Below are 13,907 nucleotides of genomic sequence, written 5' to 3' on the forward strand. Positions count from 1 at the left end.
GCCTAGTGAGCCGTGGCGCCGGCCTTTTTTTTTTTTTTTTTTTTTTAAATTTATTTGATAGGTAGAGCTATAGACAGTGAAAGAGACAGAGAGAAGGTCTTCCTTCCGTTGGTTCACTCCCCAAATGGCTGCTACGGCCGGTGCTGTTCCGATCTGAAGCCAGGAGCCAGGAGCCAGGAGCTTCCTTCCTGTCTCTCATGCAGGTGCGGGGTCCCAAGCACTTGGGCCATCCTCCACTGCCTTCCCAGGCCACAGCAGAGAGCTGTACTGAAAGAGGAGCAACTGGGACCAGAACCCGGCGCCCACATGGGATGCCAGCAGAGGATTAACCAAATGAGCTACAGCACCAGAACCTCCAGGCTGTCTTTTGTGGGCAGCAGTTTTGTTGAGATATAATTCACACAGCACGCGATTCACCCAGCAAAGTGTCCCCGGCGAGGATTTCAGGCCTTCTTGCTGTGCAAGCGTCACACGGAGAGTGTTTCCCACACCACTTGGCAGCACCTAGCTCTCCGACACCCCCAGGTCTCCCCCGGCTTAGACACGGCCGCCCTTGACCCTGCTCTGCCCTCCCTGGCCGTTGTGCAATGTTTCCCTCCTTCCGTGACTAACCCACTTGAAGGAGCGTCCACACCCACAGCCTTCATTTTCTCAGATTCAATAAACATTTTTCAGAAGCGCCTCTGAAGTCTGCTGCCAGAGGTTTTCATGGACACCCTCTGCTTTAATCCTCACGAGCACTCTGCGAGGTGGGGATTATCTTCTACTAGGTCAGAGGCGGAGACAAAGTGACTCACTCCAAAGGCAGGGGCAGGACTTGAACCCAGGCCTGCATGCGCCCGCGGTGGGTGTCTTACTGAACTGCTTGTTGTCCCCGCCGCACATCCAGCTGTGAGGTCCCACTGTCGACCTTGTCACTCATTTCTGCCACCCCAGCCACACCGATGTCTTTCACGCTGAGGTCTTTCGCCCTCCCTAGGCCCTTGTTTCAGCCGTTCCACTTGGCACCGTGTTTCCTTCCTGCTTTGCACCTTGGAACATCTGAAATCAGCTCTCCACCCCACAACCCTTTTTTCTAAAGATCGCCTTCCTGGAGCTGCCCGTGTCTTTGAGCCTACCTGCTCTTGAGGCCCATGGCTTACCTGGCTCCTCCTCTAACAGCTCGGTCTCGTTACTGAAACCAGGGCTGCAGCCTGAACTCTCCTGGGACCCTGAAGCTGCACTGGGAACCCTGCAACTCGCACATGGCTGGGTTATGAATGGAGCAGTTGCTTCGCAAGTGTTTTGGGAGAAAGGAAGATGGAGTGAAGGAAGGGAGGGAGGGAAGGAGGAAGGGAGGACGGGGTGCAATGTTGGGGGGGTGAGGGTCTCGGGAGGCACGGGTGGGAAGGTGTTTTCCAAAGTGAACCCTATTATAAGGGCAAAGCGGAACTGGTTCCCCTGTACTTCGTATGTGCTGTGAGTATTGTTGGCGTGAAGTTGAAGCGCCCCCCACCCCTGTCCCGTCCTCACCGCTGGAGGTGATGTTTGCAGTGTAGGCAGTGGAGGTGATTAGGAGGAACGGGTTCTGGATGTATTGTGCAGGCTGAGCTAACAAGATTTCCTGATGATTGAAGATGAGAGGTGCGGGAGAGGCATCAAAGATGGCGCCAAGATTTCTGGCCTGAGCTGTTGGCAGGACGGAGTGACTGTTCGCGGCGGTGGGGTAGCTGCAGGTGAAGCGTGTTTACAAGCAAGAGCAGAGGTTGGGTTCCAGGCAAGATCCAGGCAACTCTGCTGGTTGGCACCCAGGTGGAGCTGACACATAGGCAGTTGATGAGTCAGGTCTGGAGTCCTTTGATCAGGGTGACCTTGAGCGTGTGGTTTGCACTCGTGCTGTGCTGCCGCTGGGCCTCCCCAAGGCCAGGGGTGCTGTTCCTGGGGGCCAGGACAGAGCAGGGTGTGGACTGGGGTGTGAGGCTTGCTCTCTTTGTTGGTAAGACTGACACATTAGCATTAACTTTGAGGGTTCCTCTATGTGTGTGTGTGGCTGACACTTAGCACAGTACCTGGCATAAAATAAGCCCTCTACAAATGGTGGTTACAGATAAAGAAGAACTAGGGGCCGGCGCTGTGGCGTAGTGGGTAAAGTCACTGCTTGCCTTCCCAGCATCCCATATGGGCGCCAGTTTGTGTCTGGCTGCTCTACTTCCGATCCAGCTCTCTGCCATTGCCTAGGAAAGCAGCGGAAGATGGCCCAAGTCCTTGGGCCCCTGCACCCATGTGGGAGACCTGGAAGAAGCTTCTGGCTCCTGGCTTCGGATTGGCACGGCTCTGGCCGTTGTGGCCAATTGGAGAGTGAACCAGTGGATGGAAGACCTCTCCCTCTCTCTGCCTCTCCTTCTCTCTCTGTGTAACTCTGACTTTCAAATAGATAAATAAATCTTATAAAAAAATAAGAAAGAACTAACGTGGACTGAGTCCCACAGACCAGTCGTCAGAGGGGTCGGCAGGGGGCGTGCGTTGTGCTGCGGCTCACGCTGCCTGTATCCCATATCCGAGTGCCTGGTTCAGGTACTGTCTGCTGCACACTTCTGACCCAGCTTCCCGCTAATGTGCACCCTGGGAGGCAGCAGGTGACGCCTTAAGGACCTGTGGGAGACCAGGATGGAGCTCCTGGCTCCTGGCTTTGGCCTGGTCCAGCACTGGTGTTGCAGGCATTTGGGGAGTGGGGGATGAACCAGCAGATGGAAACATCTCTCTCTTTTAGATAAAATGAATAAAATAAATATGAATAAAAATGAAAATGAATAGATAAACATTTTTAAAGCTCATGTAAAGTACAATTAAAAGATAAGTTTATCTATATTTTAAAAAGGGAGGGTTGGAAGGCTGTGGGTGAGGGGGGCGGGAGAGGAGAGGCTCAGAACAGAGGCCTGAAGCCCAGGGGATGTGACATCACTGCTCCACGGGGACTGGGACTTGCAGGGCAACAGGAAGGGGAACGCCTGTGAAAGTGGGTGTGGGGCCACCTCGACCTCGCTGCAGGTGCCGGGACAGCTGCTCGGGCTAGGGCTGCGCAGCCGTTCTCTGAGTGTGCCAGCGCTGATGATGAGGGGAGGCCATGGTAGCCTGGGAACACAGCCCCTTTATAGGAGTACCTGTAGGAGAAGCTAACCAGTCAGAATTACAGATGGGGGGGTGGGGGGAAGAGAGAGAGAGAGAGAGAGAGAAATCTTTCACTCGTTGGCAATGGCCAGGGCTGGACCAGAACAAAGTCAGGAGCTAGGAGCTTCATCCGGGCTTCCCATGTGGGTGGGTGGCAGGGGTTCCCAGGTCATTGGCTGGGAGCTTGATCGAAAGTAGAGCAGGGGCCAGCGCCATGGCTCACTAGGTTAATCCTCTGCCTGTGGCGCTGGCATCCCATATGGGCGCTGGTCCTAGTCCTGGCTGCTCCTTTTCCAGTCCAGCTCTCTACTATGACTGTTAAGGCAGTGGAGGATGGCTCGAGTGCTTGGGCCCCTGCACCCACGTGGGAGACCTGAAAGAAGCTCCTGGCTCTTGGCTTCAGATTGGCATAGCTCCGGCTGTTGTGGCCATTTGGGGAGTGAACCAATGGAAGGAAGACCTTTCTCTCTCCCTCTCACTGTAATTCTACCTGTCCAAAAAAAAAAAAAAAAAAAAAAAAAAGTAGAGCAGCCAGGACAGGAACTGGGGTGCAGAGTCCAGGCGGCAGCCCCAAGTCCTTTCTTTTCTTTCTTTTTTTTTTTAAAGGCCATTAAATTTTAAAAATTTGAGAGGCAGAGAGACAAAGAGACAGATAGACACCTGCACACACACACACAATGAGAGAGAACACTCCCATCCGCTGGTTCACTCCCCAAATGCCTGCTGTGGTCAGGACTCGGCTAGGGCTAGGGCAGGAGCTGGAAACTCAGTCCAGGCCTGTGCTGAGGGAGACAGGGACCTGAGCTATTGCTGCTGCCTCCCAGGGTCTGCATTAGTGGGCAGTTGGAGCCATGAGCTGGAGTAGAGAATTGAAGCCAGGTGTTGTGGGATGCAGGCATCTTAGTCACTAGACCAGACGCTGGCTCCCTTTAACCTCATTTTAAAAAAATACATCAAGAGCCGGGGCTGGCTCTGTGGCGTAGAAGACTAAGCCTCTACCTGTGGTGCTGGCATTCCTTATGGGCGCTGGTTCGAGTCCCAACTGCTCCACTTCTGATCCGGCTCCCTGCTGATATGCCTGGGAAAGCAGCAGAGGATGGCCCAAACACTTGGGCCCCTGCACCCACGTAGGTAACCTGGAGGAAGCTCCTGGCTCCTGGCTTTGGCCTGGCCCAGCCTCGGCTATTTAGGCCATTGAGGGAGTGAACCAGCAAATAGATGATCTCTCTCTCTCTCTCTCTCTCTCTCTTGCTCTGCCTTTCAAATAAATAAAAATAAATCTTAAAAAAAATCAATAGCAATTTTCTTTCTTTTTTTTTCTCTCTCTCTCTTCCTTTCTTTCTTTTTCAAGATTTATTTATTTATTTGAAAGGCAGAGCAAGAGAGAGAGAGAGAGAGAGAGAGAGAAAGAGTTTCTATTTGCTGGATCACCCCCAGATGGTTGTAATGGCTGAGGCTGGGCCAAGTCAAAGCCAGGACCCAAGAACTCCACATGGGTGGCAGAGGCCCAAGCACTCGGGCCATCTTCCACTGCTTTCTGAAGCGCACTAGCAGGGAGCTGATCGGAAGCAGAGCAGGCGGATACGGCACGCCAGTGACCCAAGCAGCGGCTTAACCCCCTATGCCACAACGTTGGTCCCCAAGCTCATTTTTCAATCCTGTAGAACATCCGGGATTTTCTCAGCTTTCACTCCGGCCCAGCATGTGGTTTGGTGTGCAGGGAAAGTTAGCCTCCGGTCCTCCTCTCCAGATCCGAACCTTACTTTCTGGGTTGCCATGGAGATCACGGGCAGCAGCAGGGGTGGGGGGGAGGTATCTTTGTAGCAGCGCTGGAGTTCACTCCCAGGAAAACTGAGCCCAAAGACGGCCCACAACCTTCCTAATGCCACAGATCCCGGGGTAGGGGGAGCAACCAGAGGCAGCGGGCGCTGTCAGCGCTGGGGTCGGAGGTCCTCAGTGTGTTTAGAAGTGGGGGTGGGCAGCGAGTCAGGCTCTGGACAAGGTGTGTGGCTTTGGGAGCCGCTCCTGATGGCCTGAGATGGGCATGCTGGATGCGCACTGAGAGACGCCGGGGAGGGGAGCCAGGGGAAGACATCTTGCAACTTCCTGCTGCTCTTGGAGATGAGGAAGTGGCTGTTTGGAGGCATAGACCAGGCCGCATGTCCCGGAATCCTCTGGGCAGCCTCGCCAGGGAGAAACTCTTTTCCCATTGCACGGATGAGGTTGCTTCAGCCCAGAGAGGGTAAGGACCTCGCTCAAGGTCACGCACACCAACCGTGATGGAGTCGGGCCTGTGACCCAGCTCTGCTGGACTACAAAGCTGCCCTCTTTCCACCGCGCCACGCGGTCACCGTGACCTCCAGGCACCAGGGGGGTGGACACTATCAGATGACCTTTGGAAGATCTTTTTCAGCAGAAACATTCGCTGAATCCCCGCTCCTTGGTGTCCCCCTGCCTCCTCCCTCTCTTCCCTCCTCATTACTCAACCCCACGGGCTGCCTGCAGGCCTGGGGGAGGAGACCATTTCTTCTGGGTGACAGCTGCGGTTACTCAGATTAACCCTCTGCTGCCTGCCCACCTCCCTTCCAGCCCAGGACCTGGTGGTGAGCAGCCCCCTCCCTCGCCCCCTGCAAGCGGGCCACTGGCACTTCCCAGAACTGACTGCTGCAAACAGCTGGCTCGGGGTGGGGGTGGGGGTGTGCAGAGGACGCTAACAGCTTCCAGATGGGCCAAGGCACGAGCGCCCTGGGAGCCTCCATTTTCAGTGGTCTCGGGGCTGGGAGGCTGTGGCGGGCTGGCCCTTGCATCCAGGACTTCAGAAAGGCCAAGGGGTTCAGGCTGAGCCCTGCTTGCAAGCTGCCCGATTGCCCGCTGCACCTGCAGGGGGCCCTGGCGAGCCTCAGCAGCCCAGGGTGCTCAGTGACCTGTGCTCAGCCCAAGCCCTCCTAACTGCATTCATGTTGATACTGATACCCTCTCCCGTGTCTACACTGCTCGTGGCAGAGGCACCAGAGCATGGCCGTTTAGAATACAGGGCTTGGGGATCAAATCCCAGCTCAGCCATTCGCCGCCTCAGGGACCCATGGCAAACTGCTCAGCTCCTGTAGCTATGAAGTGGTTTCCATTTCATGAGGCTCTTGTTAGGATTAAATGAGATAATCTGTGCCAAGTGCCGAACTCAGTGCCTGGTGTGGTATGTTTTTGTCATAGAGAGAGCACCTGCTTTGTTCCAGAAGTGGGGCAACTGTGCCCCGGCAACCCCACCAGTCAGCTGGGGGCAACTTTAAAAAAAAAATATTTATTTATTTGAGAGGCAGAGTTACAGACAGGGAGAGGGAGACACACACACACACACACACACCCAGGTCTTCCATCCGCTGGTTCACTTTCCAAATGGCTGCAATGGCTGGAGCTGGGCCAGTTGGGAGCCAGGAGCCAGGAGCTCCTTCCAGGTCTCCCACGTGGATGCAGGGGCCCAAGGACTTGGGCCATTCTCTACTGCTTCCCCAGGCCATAGCAGAGAGCTGGATCGGAAGAGGAGCAGCTGGGACTCACACTGGCGCCTATATGGATGCTGGTGCTGCAGGCAGAGGCTTAACCTACTGCGCCACAGCACCCAGAGCACTGCTTCTTACAAGAGGAGTCAGGGCTCAGGGTGCAGGGCCACGCAGGCAGCCTGGGCAGGGCTGCGATGCAGACCCCGGGCCCCTCCCCATCTGTTTCCTTGCCATCTTCCCATGGGTGAGAGGAGCTTGTAGACTTGCTGGGGGCTGAGGACAGAGCTTTCTGTCCTGCTTCTCCTTAGGGAGGTCTGGCTCAGACACATGGGTAACAGGTTGGGGGCTCAGACGGGCCCTGGAAGGAGCAGGGATGGGGCAAGCAGGGGTTGGGAGGAGGCCAGGCTGTCCCAGGGTGCTCTCCCAGGCTCTGGAGGCCCCACCAACAGGTCCCAGGGCTGCTGACTTCTCTGCGCGTGCTTCCCGCTCTGCCGGCCACGGCTGCCTGATTGCACGTCTACTCCTTGGGTGGGGCGGGGGAGTGGAGGGTCTCCAGAATTCCCCTTTGTGGGCTGGGGAGGACAGAAGACCAGGGAAGAGGAGAACCAAGGGGGAGGGGGCTGGGGCCGGCCAGCAGGGAGGCCCGCCATTGGCCCAGCTCCCGGGGCCTGGGCCTGCAGAGGGAGCTGCCTGCCCCTCACCATTCCCTCCCCCTGCCCCCCCAGGGCTCCTTGGCTGCTGAGCCTGCCAGCTGGGTCCCCGCCAAGCCAAGCAGCTGCCAGGGGGAGAGGAAGAAGCATTTCCGAGCAGAGAGGCCCCTGTGGGCTCCGGCTGCAGCCTAGAATCCCCCTTTCTTGCCGCCAAGCGAGGAGAGAGTGTGTGCACGCACATGGGCAAGCGGGGGCCCTGGCGAGCCTGGGACTCTGCACGGCTGCAGGGTGGGGGTGGGGTTCTGGGCCGGTGTGGCTGGGGTGAGGGGGCGGAGCTGGGGCATCCACTGTGGCTCACTCAGGGACTGGGGAGGGCAGAATGTAGTGGCCCCCCCCCCATTTACGTCCATCTGTGAGCTGAGAAGGGGAGCTTCGCTGGACATAGGGTCTCTGCAGATAAAGTTGAGCTAAGGGTGAGAAGGTAGGCCCTAAACCCAGCGAGGCGCTGAGACCCCGGGTGCAGAGACTGGAGCCTGAGCCAAGGGGTGCCTCGGGCCACCAGAAGCTGGACGAGAACTTGACCCTGCTGACGCCTCCCGAGCTGTGAGGGCGTGCATTCCTGTTGTTTGAAGCCACCGAGCTTGTGGTCATTTCTCACGCTAGCTAGCTCTAGAAAAGGAGTGGAAGGAGGTGTGGGGCAAAAGGGAGGGGGGCTTGGTGGGAAAGCCTTGGGGCACCGAAGGAGCACTCTCTGTCATCAGCTGCGCCACGATTCCGTGCCAAGCGCTCTTAAAGATGTTTATCTTAATCCGCACAGTGACCCTGCCCATGAGAAGTAGGATTCCTGTTTTATGGTGAGGCCCGGACGGAGGATCACTCCGCTTGGTGGGATTCCAACGTAGGCGCCTCTGCTGCCCAAGCAGAGCCTCTGTCCACCTCCCTCCCGTCGGCAGCCTCTGGGCCGGCTGGAGGGGAGCACCACACTGGGGCAGCGTCGCGGCCAGCATGGCTCTAGGGACCCTTTGTGCTGGGGGCCCTGCACGGGCCCTGTTCACAACGCTCCTGCAGTTGATGGGGCCGATGGTCTGCGCATGCTCCTGAGCCTCAGAGAAGGAGGGGGAGACCCTTCCCCCCGTCCCCTTCATCCCACCACAACTGCCATCACCATATCCATGTCGAGCACCACTTCCACTGTCACCAGCACCATAATCACCTGCTCCACTGCCACCATCGCCATGAGCGAAGCTACTAGAATAGCGGTCACGGCCAACTCGTCCATGTCCACGAGATCTCCCCCATTGTGGAGAGTTTGAGGCAGGTGGGTCGCTCCGGGAAGGGGTCTTGAGATGAAACCGCTGAGCAGAATTCCACGGGGGAGGGCAGAGTTGGAGTGCTCCCGGCTCACGGCTGATGGCCAGGACCAGTAGGAGAGGCCCGGCTGCCCTGGGTTCGGCCTCGTGGAGCGGGGGCTGGGCCGACCTGGCTGGAGTCAACGCTTCAGGGGACAGGCTGTCTTCGTGGGCCTGGGTTTGGGTGGGTGGAGGTTATTCCAGCATCCCGGCCACGCCTGGCTCATGCTGGTCTCTCGGGGGTGTGGATTTTGGCGGGTCCCTGGCTCCTGGCCACCTGCCTGGCGTGGCCATGGCAGTGAGGTCATAAGAGTAGCTGCACTGGGAGTACTGGGAAGAGTTGAGGGCGGGAGGGGTGCGTCCGCCCTGGCTGGGGGAGAAATAGGGCCTCTCTCCCCTGGCTGACTCTACCAAACGGGATGAGGTAAGCCGGGGCCTGACTCTCCAGGCCCCCAGACTCCCAGCTCCTTACAGCCACCTGGGGGAGTGTGGGGACCAGAGGCTCCCATCTGGGGGCAGAGAGGGCGCTCCCATTTCTCACGCAGCTGCTTGACTCTGCTAAGGCCTGGGGGCCTGGCCAGCTCTGGGAACTGCCTCTCTCAGTCCTCCCAGACCCCTCGGCCTGCCGGTCCATCCCACCCTCTGGGATGGCACTTGAGCCCCGGGAAGTGGGAAACAATGCTGTTGTGGGGTGTGCTTATCTCTGCATCGGGCGTGAGAGCTGGCAGACAGGCTGGCGACTGCAGGGGCCGAGGGGGCCGAGGGGGCCGCTGAGTGCGGGGACGGGAGGCTGCAGCAGCCGGTGAGAGTGCTGGGGAGGGGGCCTGGGCTCCCATCCGTGCCCTGCGAAGTGGGTGTGGCTGCGCCCCCACCCCCCACCTCCACATCACTCCTAAGGGAAGGCTTCTTGCTAGCTTGGGAAAGACCTGGGAGGAACTCGATGATGCTCACCACACATCAGGCCCCTTCTAAGCTATCCTGTGCATCCCCTCCCCCACAATGGCACTGCCGGGTTGGGGTGATTGCTGTTACCCCCCTGGTACTTTATAATCGTGAAAACGGAGGCCCAGCTAGGTTCAAACATTTTCTAAAGGCTGTCCTGTTGGTGGGAGGGGGAGCTCTGCTCTGTGTGGGGGCCCACCCGGCCCCAGAGCTTGCGTGCTTTGCTCCAAGGTGAGATGCAGGTCATGAGTACTCCCTCCAAACCTGAAGGCCCCTATTGCTTCCCCAGGGCTGCCGCCTAGGGTGGCCCACAGCCCCGAGGTGGGAGCCAGGAGCCTTGTGGTCTTTGCCTAGGAGCCAGCCCTGGCTCCCTCTGGTCTCAGTTTCCCTCTGTGCCCTGTGTGGGCTTTGGACAGAGCCCCGTGATCCTGGAGGGCCCTTCCAGCCTGACCTCTGGAGTTTCGCTTCCCTAGCCTGGTATTCCTGTTTGTCCAACCTCCCTGGACTCAGCCCAGCCCCTGGGAATGGCCGGGGTGGGGGGGGGGCAGGCTGGGAGGTGGAAGACAATGGCCCGGATAACCCCAGCATGTCTGCACAGCTCCTGCGTGGCCCCTTGGCAGCTGCTTCTTTCATTGTGTTGCATCAGGGAGAAAGGCAGGGGCACAGAGCAGAGACAGCAACCAAAAGTGTTCGCTCCTCCCGAGTCCCAGCTTGGCCATGGGCAGGGCTGGGGGGGGGGTTGCTGCTGGGACCCGGTTCCTACCAACTCTGATCTCCTCCTGGCCTCTGCTGATGGAACCCTCCCCCCACCGCCAAGGTGGCAGTAGGTGTAGGAGCAGACCCTTAGCCCCCATTCCCCTCCCAGCTCACTCTCTCTTCCAGCCCCTCATAGCACCCACCATGCAGCAAGCATCTTAGATTATCCTCCTCACTGCACCACACCCTTCCTTGTTCCCCAAACCATGCTCCTGACGGCCTGTCTTCTCATTAGCACACACGCGTCAAGTGCCTGCTGTGCGCCAGGCACTGTGCCAGGTGCAGAGAGACGGGGGGATGACACTTGGTCCCAGCCTAGCAGGGATGAGCCCCAGCCAAGCAGCCCCCCAGTCCTTCCCCTCTTGGCCTCAGGGCTTTCAGATAGATTCTTTTTTTAAAATTTTATTTATTTGAAAAGGAGAGAGAGAGAGAGAGAGAGAGAGAGAGAGAGAGAGAGAGAGATTTTTTTTCCATCCACTGGTTCACTCCCCGAATGGCTGCAACAGTCAGGGCTGGCCAGGCTGAAGCCAGGAGCTTCTTCTGGGTCTCCCATGTCGGTGCAGGTGCCCAAGCACTTGGGCCATCTTCCACTGCTTTCCCAGGCTATAGCAGAGAGCTGAATTGGAAGAGGAACAGCTGGGACTCTAACCAGCGCCCCTGTGGGATTCCATAGACGGAGGCTTAGCCTTCTACACCACAGCGCCAGCCTGGGATGGATTCTCAGGGCCCACAGATAAGAGAAAGTCTGGGGGCACCAAAGCAGGCAGCGAGAGCGGGGGACAGCAGACCCTGGGACCTGTCTTCCTGATGGCTCCATGGGCAGCTGGAGGTGACTTTTGGCAGAACAAGAGCCTATTTGCAGAGCTGGAATTCCAGGACCTGTTAAGGCCAACTTGGCTGTGGGAAGCAGATGATCCCAAGTTTGTAAAGAAAAGAGGAGCACAGAGTCACAGAAGTAGGGCAGACAGGTGTCCTCCCAGGGGGGGAGGTGGGGTGGGTGACAGACTCCTTAGAGGAGTGGAGTCTGGGGCAGTGGCTCTGGTTGAGTTAATGTGTTATGGAAAAGGGCCGGAGCTGGGAAATGGGGCTACAGCAATCTCACTGGAAATATGAAGTTCAGGCGTGGATGTTGTGGGTTAAGCCATGGCTTGGGACACCTGTGTCCTACACTGGAGTGCAAGTTCAAGTCCTGGCTACTCTGCTTCCATTCCAGCTCTCTGCTAATATATCCTGGGAGGCAGCGGATGACGGCTTAAGTCCTTGGGCCTCTGCTTTGGCCTGGGTGGAGTTTTGGGCTCCTGGCTTTGGCCTGGCCCAGCTCCAGCTATTATAAGTATTTGGGGAGTGGACCAGTGGTTGGAAGATCTCTGCCTGTTTCTGTCTCTCTTCTCTTTTCCTCTGCCTTTCAAGGAGATGAAAATAACAAGTAAATGAGCATCTAGAAAGACTGAAGTTCATTCATTCATTCTCCAACAAGGTTTATTGAGTGGCTGCTCTATTCCAGGCTCTGATGATTCAACAGCAAGAAGACAGATTCAGTTCCTGCCCTCTTGGAATTGTCTTCAAGTACAGAAAAAAGTAATAAACCAAGTTTTCTATTTAAAATTGACTTTTGATACAAAACCGTTGGAGAGGTGCACAGGATGCCATCCTATGAAGTTTGTCGCAGTTGGACCTGCCCAAATCTGTGTAGTCCACGAAGACTTCCCTGAGGAGGTGGCATCAAAGATGAGGCACATATGAGGAGAACCGTGTGTTAGAATTAGGATTAGGCTGGCACCGCGGCTCAACAGGCTAATCCTCCGCCTTGCGGCGCCGGCACACCGGGTTCTAGTCCCGGTTGGGGCGCCGGATTCTATCCCGGTTGCCCCTCTTCCAGGCCAGCTCTCTGCTGTGGCCAGGGAATGCAGTGGAGGATGGCCCAAGCGCTTGGGCCCTGCACCCCATGGGAGACCAGGAGAAGCACCTGGCTCCTGCCTTTGGATCAGCACGGTGCGCCGGTCGCAGCGTGCTGGCCGCGGCGGCCATTGGAGGGTGAACCAAGGGCAAAGGAAGACCTTTCTCTCTGTCTCTCTCTCTCACTGTCCACTCTGCCTGTCAAAAAAAAAAAAATTAGGATTAACCCTAAACCCCAGAATAGCTGTGGTTTAAACAAGATGGACATTTATTTCCCTCCCACAAATGCAGTCCCGGGCTGATGGCATATCGCCAAGGCCATCCGGGACCCAGGCCCCCTCTGTCTAATGGTGTTGCTGCACCACTGTCAAACACTCAGCTTCTAGCACACTCCAAAAGAGTGTTTCCAGCTCTAGACATTCTGTCTACCGTCCCATCAGTGGGAAGGAGGAAAAGGGAGCACAGAGGGCAGGCTCTTTCCTTTAAGGACACATTTTTGTAGGTAGCACATGCTTTTCCTCTTACAAACCATTGGCCAGAGCATGGTCACATGACCTCACCTAGCCGCAGGGAATTCTGGGTAACTTGTTTTTCTTCTTCTCCTCCTCCGGCTTCTTGAGAGGAGAGAGAGGAAGAGGAAGAGGAAGAGAGAGAGAAAGAGAGAGAGAGAGAGAGAGAGAGAGAGAGAGATATCTCTTCCAATGGCTGTAATGTCTGGAGCTGGGTTGGTCCAAAGCCAGGAGTCTGGAACCTCTTCTGGGTGCAAGGGCCTAAACACTGGGGTCATCCTCCAATGCTTTTCCCAGGTACAATAGCAGTGAGCTGGATTGGAAGTAGACCAGCGGGGACTTGAACCTGTGCCCATATGGGATGCTGGTGCTATAGGCAGTGGCTTTACCCACCACGCCACAGCACTGGCTCCCTTGTCTTTATCTGAGGCCGCCATGGGGACGGCTTTTGATGAAAGAGGAAGGGGACATGGACAGAAGTTCATGCTATGGGGAATTATCTGGGTGAACATGGCGGGTGCCAGAGGGACTTGTGTGAAACCGCACAGGCAGGCAGTGCGCTAAGAGTGACTGCCAGTGATCAGCTGAGTGGTGGCTGCATTCTCTGAGCTAAGTGACCCTGAAGTTTGGCAGCCAGGACAAGTTCAGTTTGGACCCGTGAGAGAGGCTCATGGGCTGATGGATTGGTGGGACTGGACTCGGGAGACTGGGCTGGGCTGGACGTCTACGCTGGGAATCAGAGGCGTGTTGGGAGCTGCAGCCACCATGGGAGGGAATGGGAAGGCCTGGGAAGCAGTGCAGTGTGGGAAGAAAGCCCAAGATGCAGGCTGAGAACCCGGGGAGACCGTCACCCTCACCTTGAGCCCTCCGCGCCTCGCTTCCTTCTGGGGAGTTGCCTGTCCTGCGTCTTGCGGGGTAGACAAGGAGGTGGTCTGCTCTCCCACCCCGGAGTTGGAAGGGGAGACTCGAGAGAGGCTCACTCCAGCAGGCCCTCCCTTCCAGGGGCAGCCACGTGACCTAAGCTCAGCTGGGCAGACTCTTTGGGGAGGGGGGCACTTGACATATGGGCCCCAGGACGGAGGCAGCCGTGGGAGGTCGGCCAGGTCCTTCCATGGTGTGGTACTCCAGCCTCCCAGTGGGTCCTCTGAACTGGCTCCTCCA

Source organism: Lepus europaeus, chromosome 3 (genome assembly GCF_033115175.1).
Source record: "Lepus europaeus isolate LE1 chromosome 3, mLepTim1.pri, whole genome shotgun sequence".
Taxonomy (NCBI): domain Eukaryota; kingdom Metazoa; phylum Chordata; class Mammalia; order Lagomorpha; family Leporidae; genus Lepus; species Lepus europaeus.